The following is a 15,085-nucleotide window of genomic DNA, read 5'->3' on the forward strand; positions in this document are numbered from 1 at the left end:
GACTTTACAGGTTATCTATTTCAACCCATTTCTACAGCAGAAGTTGGGCCTCAGATAAGAGGTTAAATGATTTATCTGAAATCACAGAGAGAGTAAAGGGAAGATCTGGGCCTTGAATCCAGGGTGCTTTAAATCCAGAATGTTTTAAACTATTTCTCTAGCAACCTGTGCAATGTGACTGTCCTTGTAGAGCTTGAATCCAGACTAGTGTGGCTCAAGAATGTAGTGTTTGTGTTATTTGAATTTGTCTTATTCAAAGGTGTAATTGTATGTAAAATACACTAATTAATTCTTTGTTGTTCAGTCATGTTCACTCTTCTGACCTCATTTGGAGTTTTCTTGGCAAAGATACTGGGATGGTTTGCCCTTTCCTTCTCCAGCTCATTTTATAGATGAGGAAACTGAGACAAACAGGGTTAAGTGACTTTCTCAGGGTCACAAAGCTAGTAAGTATCTGAGATAGGATTTGAACTCAGGACAATGAGTCTTCCCTGACTCTAGGTCCCATGCACTATCCATTGTACCTCTTAGCTACCCCAATTTAACATAATAACAAAGTATAAGAAATTGTATTTCTGATTCGTTTATTATATAAAAAGTAAGAGGAGTTATAGAAAGCAAGATTTCTAAAAATACCAAATATATCTAAACTTAAACTTACACTGATATGATGAAAATTTTATTATCTTTTAAAATATTTTAGTAGCATCAACTGAGCCCTCTTTCTCTAACACTTCATATGTATTCTGGTAGGAGCAGACAGCTTTAACCATGGGTGGATGAATTTTCACACTCACTTTCTCACATAATGCACTACGTGTAGTACGATGAGCTGAGACACTATCTAAAATCAGTAATGTATTAAACATGCTATTGTCTTTGCAATATTTATCAACAGATGGGCTAAAATATCTTCACGGGGCAGCTAGGTGGTGCAGTGGATAAAGCACTGTCCCTGGATTCAGGAGGAACTGAGTTCAAATTTGGCCTCATACACTTGCCACTTACTAGCTGTGTGACCCTGGGCAAGTCACTTAACCCTCACTGCCCCCCCCCCAAAAGTCTTCAAAACCAGTCTTTGAAAACAGCTTTAGTTACCTATGCTTTCTTATTTGACCACCAAAGAACTGAAAGCTATCAATAGTTGTAGTGTCTTAGAGCACAGTGATTTTGAGAATAACAAACATGAATTAGTTTTAATTAAAATTTCCCCTCTGCATCATGTTTAGTTATTTTCAGTCATGTCTCACTCTTTGTTATCCCCCCGCCCACTTCATTGTTTTGGCAAAGATATTGGAGTGGTTTGACATTTCCTTCTCCAGCTCATTTTATAGATGAGGAACATGAGACAAAAAGGGGTAAGTGATTTGCCCAGGGTCACACAGGTAGTTAAATGTCTGAGGTTGGATTTGAAGTAATGTCTTCCTTACAATAGAACCAACACTATCCATTGCATTACTTCCCAATAAAAATATTGGTCAATTTAAAAATACGTTGAGTTTTTTTCTTTCTTAGAAAGGTACCATTTAGAAAGCATCCTGTTCCAGAATAATCTTGTTTCATTCACATAAAAATTTTGTTGATCAGTATATCCAAATCAGGATACTTAGGGGCAGCTAGGTGGCGCAGTGGATAGAGGACCAGCCCTGGATTCAGGAGGACCTGAGTTCAAATCCGGCCTTAGACACTTAACACTTACTAGCTGTGTGACCCTGGGGAAGTCACTTAACCCCAATTGCCTCGGCAAAAAAACCAAAAAAACAAACACCCCCCCCCCCAAAATCAGGATACTTAGCTGCCACCTCCTCATCCTCACTGGTTGGTTCTCCTATAATTTTAATAATATGTAATTGAACTTAGTTTTTCAAATGATTGTATCAATCATTGCTTGAAGTAAAAGTATATTTCCATTTTCTTTTACTACTTTAATTCTGAATGACTGCTTTGCTAAGAGGAATGCATTTTTATTAGAATCTTTAATTGTATAGATAAGAGAGTGTTTCTATCTTTGTCACATTTCTATTCCTTGTAGTTGTTTATAAACCACAAAATCTGGTACAACTTTGCATTTTTCTTTTATTTTGCCTGCTTGTTTTATAAAATTCCTTATCACAGTTTTAGGTATTCAAATATCTTTTCCTATTTTAGGGTTGCCATGACCACATTTATATATTCAATTCTATAAATTTTTTGTTTTAATGTAATAACAGGATCTTCTTTTTTCCTCCTTAGCAATATTAAATCTAAAGTTTTCTTTCTTTTGTCCATTTTGGTAAAGGATCCATTAAAAAAGGCAGCTAAGTGGCACAGTGGAAAGAAGACAGGCTTGTAGTCAGGAAGACTCATTTTCTTGAGTTCAAATCTGGCCTCAGACAGTAGCTATGTGACCCTGGGCAAGTCATTTACCCCTGTTTGCCTCAGTTTCCTCATCTGTAAGATGAGCTGAGGAAATGACAAACCACTTCAGTATCCTTGCCAAGAAAACCCCAAATGGGGTCATGAAGAGTCAGACATGACTGAAATAATTGAATCACACCAGGTTTAAAAAATTATCCAAACTATTGGTAATATGGTACACAGAAGCACATCACATCCACACATGACTCAGTGATAGACATGTGCAGATTGATGATATGTTGGCATGCTTAAACCCTTCACTAGCTTGAAGTTGTTGAATTCATTGGACTCTGGCTTGTATTAAATTTGATCTGGCATCATTTTATAATTCACACTAAGTCAAATTTCACATTATGGTATTCTAATTCCCATTAATAACAGCCTAGCTCTAGATCCTTTCTCCAGTTGTTCTTAGGAGTTTTCCCTGGTCACTGCCCTGTCTCATTATTCTTTTCATCATCCTGCAAAGTGAGGTCTGCAGCTGATGCCTCCATTAGCTCTTATCCCTGGCTGCTGCTGCACATTGTAGCACCATAAGGTTCTTTCTACTCTCCTCCTTTACAAATCCTGTAGCAATTCTCAGCACTTGACAGATAGTGGTTGTTCTCTTTGCCAGGGGACTGGCTCTCCACCTCTAGGATATCTGTCCCCCTGCTCCATAACACAAAACCTGGCTCCAGGTACATCTATTTCTGATGTCTTCTTTCTTTTTATACTTCCTATAGCCCCAGGCTTCACACAAGATGAAAGATCTTGGTGGAGGTAACTTGTAATTGTTGTAATTATAACTTCTCTCCTTGTACCTCCCAAAGAAGTATCTTCCCCCAATACCAAATTGGCTCAGGGTTATTTTTCATAGTAGATTCTTCTCTCTCTTCCACTATCTGGACCATGAACTTACAATCAATGTTAGTAGAATAACACTCCGACCTTTGTAACATTGTCTCTCAGACTAATGAATTTCTCTCTGATAATTGGGGGATCGAGTTTTTCATATTACCTGTGTTTGCTTCCTGAAACATGTAGGAGTACAGTAGCATTATCATGTGTCAAGGAGAGGATGATTTGTAGTCTCCACTTGGTTTGGGTAGCACTTTATTTTTTGTAAGTGCCTTTCTATCCATTATTTCATTTGTTCCTCAAAAATGCTTTGAAGTAGGTCAGAATGTTTTATTCCTGCCCTACAAATGGGAAAATTGAGTTTCAAGGAGGTTAAGTGACTTTTCTGTGGTCACATACTTAAGTGATTCAGCTGGGATATGAACTCATGCTTTTGGACTTCTAGTCTAGTGCTTTTTTGAACATGCCATGTTGTTTCTCTGCAGTCAGAATATTTATCAAAAGGGACCTAAGTCTAGAGGAAGATGGGACCTTGAAAACCATCTAGTTCACGTTAGATGCTGCCAAGTAGTAGTTAGAGTACTGGACCTGGAATCAGGAAGAGCCGTGATCACTTTTGGTCTCAAATAATTACTAGTTGTGTTGTCTGTCTCAAATTGCTTACCTGTAAACTGGGGATAATGGTAGCACTGATTTCCTAGGGTTGTTGTGAAGATCAAGTGACACAATATTTGTAAAGTGTTTAGCTCAGTGCTTGGCACATAAGTCTTTCCTTTCCTCCATCCCTCCCCTCCTTCTTCCCCCCATCCCTACTTTCCATCCTTCCTCCCCTCCTTTATCCCCTTTGTCACCTTTCTTCTTTCCTGTCTTCCTCATGTTCCCCCCTTTTCTTCTCCCCTTGACTTTTTACCTCCCATTCTACCTTCCCTAGATGACTTCTGCATTCCAGTCCATTCTGGGACTGTGATCCAAAGACCCATTTTCCACCAGTAAATAGGAAAAACATTTTCTCAATTTTGAGTGTCTTAAGCTTTAAGAGGTGACTTTTTAATAGTATATAGGGGTTTGTCCTCCTTGACAATATTGGCTGAAAGAATGTATTTCCTTGTTGTCCTTTCAGGTGAAGCTAAGAGATTGCTGAGAAGCATAAACATGTGCGCGCGTGTGCGCGCACACACACACATATGCTTGCTTGGTGTGTGTGTGTATAAATACAAATATATATATATATGTGTGTGTGTGTATGTTTATATATGATGTGTCTATGTATGTGTATATGTGTATATATTTATCTACATTTATATATACAGGATGTCTATCCCCAAAGAAGTTTTAGTGGAATATTAAGCTTTAGATATGTATGTATGCATAAAAACATGAACATATAATACACATATTTATAAATATATAAACCATTATATCATGTTTTATATTATGCAAGTTGGGTTACTTTCTTTTCTTTTTTTTTTTTTAGTGAGGCAATTGGGGTTAAGTGACTTGCCCAGGGTCACACAGCTAGTAAGTGTTAAGTGTCTGAGGCCAAATTTGAACTCAGGTCCTCCTGACTCCAGGGCCGGTGTTCCATCCACTGTGCCACCTAGCTGCCCCAAGTTGGGTTACTTTCATATGATATCATATGAGAAGTTAGAATTAATAATAATGATTATCATTTCAATGACATTTTAGGGATGGCTAAGTGATTTCTTTAAAATATTTTTATTTTGTTATGAACTTAAGAAATAAATAAGCATTTCTATAACAGTGGAATAGAAAGAAAGATAATTGTACATGCAACTGAAAAAATCTATTATGTACAACTTGCTGTTCTTTTTAAATGTAAGTTATCATGTAATTTTTTTCTCTTCCCCCCATGGCTATCATATATCTATATATGTAAAATAATTTTATACATACTTCTATTTATCAGTTTTCTCTCTGGCTACAGATAGTGTTTTCCTTCATATATCCTTTGTAGTTAATTTGGATATTTATAATAGTCAAAATGACGTTCACTTGAAGTTGCTCTTGAAACAATATTGCTGTTACTGAATATAACATTCTCTTGATTCTGTTCATTTCTCTTGTGAGATTTAAAATTGGATATTAGATCATAAATCTCCCCTACTTAACCCTTCCCTTAATTTATCTCCCAGACTAGTAAATGGAAGAAGCTTCTGGTTTTCTAGATAGAGCCTTTATTGTATACAAGGTGTTGTTGATTAGAAGGATAGGAAAATAGAAATACAGTACAAATCGTCTTAAATCTAGGCTTAGTCTATATTCCTTATAAAAACTCACCAAACCGATTTAGGCCACCTTTGGAGTGAGTCAGACCGTCTGTGCCGCGCTACCAGGAGTCCCGCCAAGCCGGTAAAAAAAAAGGCTACTCCTTCGCAAGCTGTTTTTGGAAGCTTATTTATAGATCTGGAACAGAGGCGGTCCTTACACACTGCTTCAAGGTTATTGGTTGGCATCATCCAAATCCATTGTCTTTGAAGGTGTTCTCAAGTTGAGTTCATAGTCTAGTTTCTGAGAATTATACCTTCTTAAGGGATAGCCAGGTATGATCACAATCCAATTAACTTGATACAATCCAATTAACTTGAAGTAGGCTTAATCAGCAGTCAATCACTCTCACTTGATTTAATCAGTCTTGATTAATCTCCAGGTGGGTCTTTGAGTATCTGCTAAATCCCATTATTTCATCACACTCTCTTCATTATTTCCTGCAAATTTATCCATGTTTTTCAAAGATCATTGAGCTCATCTATGCCATCTACCCACCCTTATACACAAACACACATAAATTTATATATACGTATAATATTATATGTACTTATATATTGTATAGAAATATAAGTATTATATTTACATATATGTATACATATTATGTTATTGATGCCTTTTGTCTTTTTCTTTTGCACCATAGCTATTTTGTAATTTCCCTGATATGTCCTGTGCTCCTCAGAAAATCCTCCCTTAATTTAAAAAAATACTGATTCTAAATATCTTCTTGAAAGGGCTAGGGCTATCACCCATACCCATGATCAGGATGAGGGCTTTGACCCACTCTATTTATGACCTGGGCTGATTGACTCCTCCTTAGGCAATCTGAGAACTCATTCTTCCTGGGTGCTAACTACCCTGACATGAAATTAGCGTGATCACAAGATCTGCTTAGCTTACTGTAGCTATAACTCAAGGCTCTCAACCTCAAGATATCTGAATGCCTCAGCACTGCCCCGCCCCCCCCCCACTAGCTGTGAATATAGGTATGTACCACCATACCTGGATGATCTTTCCTTTTTAACAAAATAGCCAAGCAAAACCATTCATCATAGTGACTTGTTAATAAGAGTATATGGACCACCTGGATTTGATGGAGCTGCCTTATTATCCAAAAAGAATTTTATGAAATCCTGGATTAATAGGAGCAAAATGCCCTTCAACTGAACTCTAGACTGAACCCAGATAATTAGCAGATGAGTCCCTATCTGGTTATTTCTTTCCCCAGGATAGTAAGTTCCTATCTTGTGGGGACATCTAGGCATCCTCATGCTTACCAAACTCCTTTTTGGAATCATATAATCTTATCATAGTGTTTCTATATTTCCTACATACTTGTTATAACTGAAATTGTTAAAACTGCTTTGCATTACATTCATTCTTGATATAGTATTTGCTTTTGGGTTGATTTGTATCATGCTAATGAAACTGACAACACCCTGTAACCAGAGAGCAAAGAAACCTTATATTCCTTTAGAAAGGGGGAGCCTTCGAGTTGCTTCTTTGGAAGGGGTCTCTGCATCAATCATGCTTGCTTGTTTTGGGGATGAAATAAATCTGTGCTTAGTTTTCCTATCAATTCTCTGATCTGGTTTTCTGTGAGGTGCTTACTTCTTGTAGGAGAGGCGGGGATGGCCTTCTCTGATTTGTCTATGTGACTTCCTGTAGGAGAGGCAGGAATGGCTTTCTCTGATATGTCTATGTGATTTGCTGGTTTTGTTTATTTTATAGGAGGATAGGTATGAAAACTATGTAATTTTTGACAGATTGTACCTGAATGCACATGCAATATTCTGAATCTGCAGTCCAAAAATATCTCTAATGAGAAGAGTAGTCTTAGGATCATAGAATTAGGTCCAGGAAGCATCTTAGAAGTTATGTTTTAAAAAAAAAAGTTATGGAATTGAGCTCCCTCATTTTACAGATCAGGAGGAAATGTGCATAGCATACTTAAGTACTTGCTTGGGGTCATACAGTTAGTAAATAGCAGGGGTAGGTTTTGAACCCATGTTCTCTGATAAGAAATTCAGTATTTTTCCACTGTGTATTTCAGCACTGGTCTTCATGGAGGATATTAGTCATTGCACTCAATCTGAGCTCAGCTGCCTTTTAGCGTTGTTTTCATTGACATTATTGTAGTTATTGTGTATATTGTTTTCTCAGCGCGGCCTCCTTGGCTCTGCATCATCTCCTACCAGCTTTTCTCCCTTCTGGGAAATAACTGGCAGCTCAAACAGGGTGGGTTGACAGACTGTCTGAATTTCCACAGAAGAAAAGTGCATCTTTCCTTCTCCCTGCTTTCCCCTTAGACTTGAAAGATTTCAACAGTTTTTTCTAATGTCACATCAGACTCAACCTTCTGCCACAGATGTTCCCTTTGCTGGTCCAGCCCTCCTGCTTTTTCAGGCTGACTTCCTTTTAAATCATTTAATAGGCAGCATCCTGAAAATGCTGACCCTTTGTCTATGGGGCCCTTCCATACATGTGAAAGTCTGGCTACCCCTTCAGTTGAGAGTAAAAGTTAAAGCTGTCTAAACTGCATGCAAATTGTGCTAATGACTTACATCTATAGAAAGTCAATGTTTTATATTCCCTTCTTGGTAGCTAACTTTCAGCTTGCAGTATAGTAGCTATGGAACAAAAAAAGCTCAACAAGGCCTTCTTGTTCTGCTTACAGTATTCTGTTTTCTAATTTGCAAATTAAGTTGTTTCTATCTGGTATTTGATTAGAAGTGAGAATGAATAAATAATGTAAAACGCATTTTTTTATTCCTTTTCCCCTATTACTCCTCTTCTACCTTCCATCCTCTCACCCCCACCCTTAATAAACAACAGATTATCAATTTTTTCCATCTTCTAACATGGATTGGGATAAGACTGACATTGTCCAGTGGAGGTTAGGTTTTTATAGTGCTTCTGGTTTTACTCCATCTCCCTTTTTAAGCTATAAATTCTGGAAACTCAAGTTTCAAGCTGATCTGGGAAAGGCCAAACACAGTAAAAGATGTATATTCTTCCTTCATACTTTTCTGTGAAAAAAATGTGGTCAGACACAGCATGTGCTGGATGCTGCCTATATCCCTTTACTTCTATGAATCAGAATTACAGATGGATAAAATTTTCCAGCAAAATTTATTCTTAGTAGTTAATATCTATGATTTTGAACTATTGCTGGGGTGGTGAGGGGCAGAGGAAGGTGTAAATTAAATTTAAAAAATTTATTAAATGTTTATTATGTAGTGTACTGGGGGTAGTAGAGAGAGTGATACACTTGGAAGCAGGGTGTTCTGAGTTCAAATAAAACAAACATATTACTTTCACTCCACATCTGGACTGTTTGAATGATTCCCAAGATCCAAATCTTCTGGTCAATCTAGGAATAGATAGATTATAGGTGGGTAGTTAGGTAGTTAGGAAGATAGAGGGGAATATGTATGTATGTATGTATATATGGATGGATGGATGGCTGGCTAGATAGATGATAGATAGATAGACATAATAAACATTTATTATGTACTTATGTGCTAAATGCTAGGTATACAAATACAAGCAAGAAAGGTAGTCCTTACCCTCAAGGAGCTTACATTCTAAGGAGAGAAAGTATCATACAGAGGGGAGTGGGAAAGCAGGAGTCTGGGTGTACTTTAGAGATTGTCAGGAAATGAATTGCTCAGTTTGGTTTGAGGGATTGATGTTTTAGTCTACTGAAGAAGAGGAGGGTATGATGGCTAGACAGAATAGAGGTAGCATGGTTTTGAGATGGCCAGAATGGTTCTTTAGTCCAGAGGTGTCAAACTTATGGCCCATTAGCCAGAGTTAGGCTGTAAAACTCCCCAGTATGGCCTAAACCACATTAAAAAATAATTAACAAAAGAAAAATAAAATGAAAAAATGAAAAAAATAATTAGAAAATATTTAACAAAATAAATAAAAATACAACGTAATATAGAGAATGTTAATTGTGGTATTCTAGGTCAATTTGTGGACTTCAGGAATCCATTTCTATTTGAATTTGACATAATTGCTTTAGTCCCTTCAGGTTGAATGATCCTGTCTGGTTTTCTCCTTTGAGAAGTATAACAGGAAGTCCCTTCCTCTGAGCAATTGGCACCAATGCAGTAAGCCAGGAACTTAAACTTACAAGGTACCTTACAAGGCTAGAACCATCTATCTCTGAGGATCAGTGGTTGCTGGTCATATACCTGTGCTTTTGGGAAGGAAAAAAAAACAAGCAAAAGAGAAAGTGAGGGACTTGAAGCCCATTCTCAGACTTTCCTAGATCAGCATATGGTCTCACTATCATTTGCTCAAGTTGTGGGCTACTAGTGTTGTGGTGATGGGAGAAGGGAGAAAAATCTTTTCCTCTCACTGGAAGTACAAAGGGAAGCTGGCAGAGTCCTGATGTCACCTAAAAAGAGAGAATGGATGGGACCTTTAATTCTTATAGTGTAATAGGAAGTGTAAGAGATTGTTATTCCTGTCTCAGTCACCAACCATCAACCATCTCAAACAATAACCCATCCAAACATGAAGTTATGATTTTCATATGTCCTTCCCCAAAGGGCCAAAGCAAATGTACTATAGAAAGAAACAGGAACTCATGCCTAATTCTTCTATACATGGCAGCTAGGTGGCACAGTGGCCTGAAGTCAAGAAGACTGCAGTCAACAATGCCTGGCCTGAAGTCAAGAAGACTAATTTTCCTGAATTCAAATATGGCTCAGGCATTTACTATCTGTGTGACCCTGGGCAAGTCACTTAACCTTGTTTGCTCAGTTCCTTATCTTTAAATGAACTGAAGAAGGAGATGGCAAACCACTTCAGTATTTTTGCCAAGAAAATCCCAAATGAGTTCAGGGAGACTTGGACACAACTGAAATGACTAAACAACAGCAAAAATATTTACACACACATGTATACATAAATTTATAATATATATATAAGTACTTATACATATATGCATGCATGTATATATATATATATATATACATACATATTATATATTTATGTAGGTGTGTATATACCAGACCTACTGATATAGGGATTTGAGGTGGGGAGAATAAGGAAGAGGGAGAGAAAACAAGGGAATATGCATTTATATAGCACCTACTATGTGCTAGGAATTGTACTAAGCACTTTTATCTCATTTGATCTGATTTATTCCATTATTTGATAAGTAATAGAATAAAACTTTCCAACATTTCAAATTTTATTGGATAGAATGGAGTTGTTTTTCTTTCTTATTTGACTGCTTCAGGATGGGAAAAATTGATATTCTACTGATGACAATTTGCTTTTAAAATATACTTATGGATTCAGAGGATATATTCAAAGTAATAAATGGAAATGACCCAAAAAGACCAAAAAATAGTTGATACATGGACAGAAACATGATTGACAAGCAAATTCTTCTCAGTAAGTTAGGCCCCTATCATAGAGCCATACATTCCTTATGTCAGCATTTAGCACACTAGGTTCATGAATGTCTTATTTTTTTTCAGGCAGTTCAAACAGAGGATAGAAAAATAACTCATTGATGTGTAAGGGAAAATGACATTTCTGAGAGAGTAGCCATAGTCTTTTGAATTGAATTCATATGGAAGCATTTCCTACAGTGAAATAGCTATATACCTGCCCATATTTCTGTCATCAGTTTTCTAAAATGACAATGCAGCCTTCGTAAATGTCTAATTTGCATGTGATATCTATGGCAAATTAATGAAGTGAGGCATTAGGGTCACATTTGCTAACTTTATATTATTTACTAATGTTACTAATTGTATTTAATGACTTTAAAAATTGTATTTGCTAACTATATTATTTGCTAACTTTACTAATTGTATTTACTAACCTTATATTAATGCTGTATATATTTTCTATTTACTTGTCATATCTTCCATTAGAAGATTGGCTTATCATAGGGAGGTATTGTTTTTTTTTTTTTTGCACTTATATCCCCAATGCATGGTATACAGCACAAGATATGCACTAAATAAGTACTTGTTGATTCATTGATTGATTGATTGATGCCAAATGAAAGTTCCTTCAGAACTCATAGGACCCAGTAAATCTCTCTTGTACCTTCCTACTCCATTGAAAATAAAGACAGGCACAGAACAAAGAGATGGAAAATAACAGGTAAAATGAGAGAGAGAGAAAGGGAGAAAGAGGGGGAAGGGAAGGAGGAAGGAAGGGATGGAGAAAGAGAGTCATCCTTTGCTGAGTCTATCATCTCTCTGTCAGGATGTGGGTAGCATTCTTCAACACAACTGATCACTGCATTGATCAGTTTTCAAATCTAACAAAGTTGTCTGTCTTTCTAATGTCATTATATAAATAGTTCTGGTTCTACTCATTTCACGATATCAGTTCACATAAATTTTCCCAAGTTTCTCTGAAATGGTCCCTTTCATCATTTGTCACAACAGAATACTTTTAGGAAGTCCTTTAAGGAAAGTCACTTTTTATGAGAAGACAATATTTTAAATGAGGCACTCTAGGGATTGTTCCATTCATTGTATTTGTACCCCCAGAACTTAGCATGTAGTAGATACTTAGTAAATGTTTGTTGATTGATTTGACTGAGGTAAAAACAAAATCACCTAGTGAACAAGCTCCTAAAATTAGTTTCTCAGTACTTAGGTTGTTTGATCCTTGATGCAGAGATGCAATCTGATGCTGGAACCCAGGTGTAACTTTTCCAGTTTGGTAGAATCTCCTAGACCTTGCTCCCCATCCCATGATGTGGCATCACAGAAGGTATTTTGTGGCAAAAGGAAAGACTTGCATCACTTAGAAAAGCAGGTGGGTAAGTCATATAGAAAAAGTGAACTGTGACAGACTGTCAACCCATATTTCAGTACCTACAAGATAGTGAGAGAAGCAAAGGAAGGTCATTGGAAGTATATTAGTTAGATCTTCTATAGATGGTTTATAGAGAGACATGGAGGAGGAAAATCACACAGGAGGAGAAAGTATGAAGTAGCTGTGAATTGCACCAGTGGAGATATGGCCAAACTAATGAGATTATAAATCAATTTGTATACTTTGCATTGGGGATATAAGTACAAAGAAAGAAACAATACCTCCTTATGATAAGCCATTCTTCTAATGGAAGATATGGCAAGTAAATAGAAAATATATACAGCATTAATATAAAGTTAGTAAATACAATTAGCAAAGTTAGTAAATAGTATAGTTAGCAAATACAATTATTAAAGTCAGTAAATACAATTAATAAAGTTAATAAATAATATAAAGTTAGAAAATACGAACCTAATGCCCCACTTCATTAATTTGCCATGGATATCACATGCAAATTATATATTTATGAAAGCTGCATTGTTATTTTAGAAAACTGATGACAGAAATATGGGCAGGAAAGTAGCTATTTCACTGTACAAGGAAGTTAAATACAAGATCATTTGGGAGGGAGGGCATTAGCAGTTGGGGGATCAGGGAAAGCTTCTTGCAAAAGATGCTACTTGAGCTGCATTTTAGAAGAAGAGAAGCACTTATGAAGCAGATGTAAGGAGAAACTACATTAAAAGCATGGGGGACAGCTTGCACAAAGGCACAGAGGTAAAAGATGTAGTGTCATATGGGAGGAACAGAGAAGAGGACAGTTTGGCTGAATAATGAAGTAGAGGAGGTGAAGTGATGTTCAGAGGGGTTAGAAGGAGAAGTTGGAGTCAGGTTGTGAAGGACTTTAAAAGCCAAACAGGAGAGTGCAATATGAAATATCTCCTTGGAAAAACAGCTGACCTGGAAAATAGACCCAGGAGAGATAATTTGAAAATACTTGGACTACTTGAAAGCCATGACCAAAAAAAGAACTTAGACATCATCTTCCAAGAAATTGTCAGGGAAAATTGCCCATATAGTCTAGAAACAGAAGGTAAAATAGAAATTGAAAGAATCCACCAATTACTTCCTGAAAGAGATCCCAAAATGAAAACTTCTAGGAATATTATAGACAAATTCCAGAACTCCCAGGTCAAGGAGAAAATATTGCAAGCAAACAGAAAGAAACAATTAAAGTATGGTGGAGCCCCAGTCAAGATAGCACAAGATCTAGCAGCTTCCAAATTAAAGGATCAAAGGGCTTGGAATATGATATTCCAGAGGACAAAGGGATTACAACCAAGAATCACCTATGCATTTCAATGAAAGAGAGGACTTTCAAGCATTTGTGATGAAAAGAACTGAGCTGAATAGAAAATTTGACTTTCAAATATAAGACCTCAGAGAAACATAAAAAGGTAAACAGGAAAAAGAAATCACAAGGGATATTAAAAGGTTAACTGTTTACATTCCTACATGAGAAGATGGTACTTGTAACTCATAAGAACTTTCTCATTATTATGGCAGCTGAATGGAATATATTTAAACAAGAGAACAGGTTTGAGTTGAATATGAAGGGATTATATCTTTGAAAAATATAATTAAAGGGTGAGAGGAATGCACTGGGAAAAAGGGAAAGGGAGAGATGGAATGGGGTAAAATATCTCACATAAAAGAAGCAAGAAAAAGCTTATGGAGTGGAGGGGAAGATAGGGTATGTACAGGGGAGTGAGTGAACCTTACTTTCATCATAAGGGGCTCAAAGAGGGAATAACATAAACACTCAATAGGGTATCATAATCTCTCTTACCCTACAGGAAAGTAGGAGAAGAGCATAAGGGGAGGGGCATTGAAAGAAGGGAGGGGAAAAATTGATACAAAAGGGGGCAGCTAGGTGGTGCAGTGAATAAAACACAGGCATTGGATTCAGGAGGACCTGAGTTCAAATCCAGCCTCAGACACTTGACACCTACTAGCTGTGTGACCTCAGGTAAGCCACTTAACCCTCATTGCCCTGCCAAAATAAATGAAAGAAGGGAGGGCAGATTGGAGGAAGGGACAGTCAGAAGCAAAACACTAAAAAAATTTTTTAGCAGTTATCTAGTTTATTTAGGCACAAGCCTGCGAAAAGTCAATGCCACAGCACAACACTTCACAAGTGGAGTGCTCGCCACTTGTCCAAGGGGTCCTGGCTGGGAATATACTTAACCCCACAGCCATCAGGAACAAGATGCTTCTCAGCTATCATATCCTCAAACTGATCAGCATTGAACTTGGTGAAACCCCACTTCTTGGAGATGTGGATCTTGAGGGATAGGGTGAAAGAAGATAGAAAATAGAGTAAATATCATGGGGAGGGAATAAGATTGAGGGAAACACAGTTAGCAATAGTAATTGTGAAAAAATAAATTGAAGCAGAGGAAAGAGCAAATGAAAAAAAAATTAACTAGCTATCTAATCTAAAAACTTATAACTGGCCCATAAGTCCTGCCATGGTCACCATTCATGTAAAAGTTATATTAACTGGGTCTTAATCTGTGAACTCCTGGCTGGCTGGCTATATGTAGGCTTTTAGCTGCCTAAGCCAGTCTGTAAGCCATTTAACAATTCCCCCAAATGCTTCTCCCAGACTGATAAGCAAAAGCCTTTTTTCAACTTAACACAAATACCAGGGTTTATTGAGGTGAATAAACTTAGGGATAAAGACAAAGAAAAATAA

This window comes from Dromiciops gliroides, chromosome 4 (genome assembly GCF_019393635.1).
Source record: "Dromiciops gliroides isolate mDroGli1 chromosome 4, mDroGli1.pri, whole genome shotgun sequence".
NCBI classification, from domain to species: domain Eukaryota; kingdom Metazoa; phylum Chordata; class Mammalia; order Microbiotheria; family Microbiotheriidae; genus Dromiciops; species Dromiciops gliroides.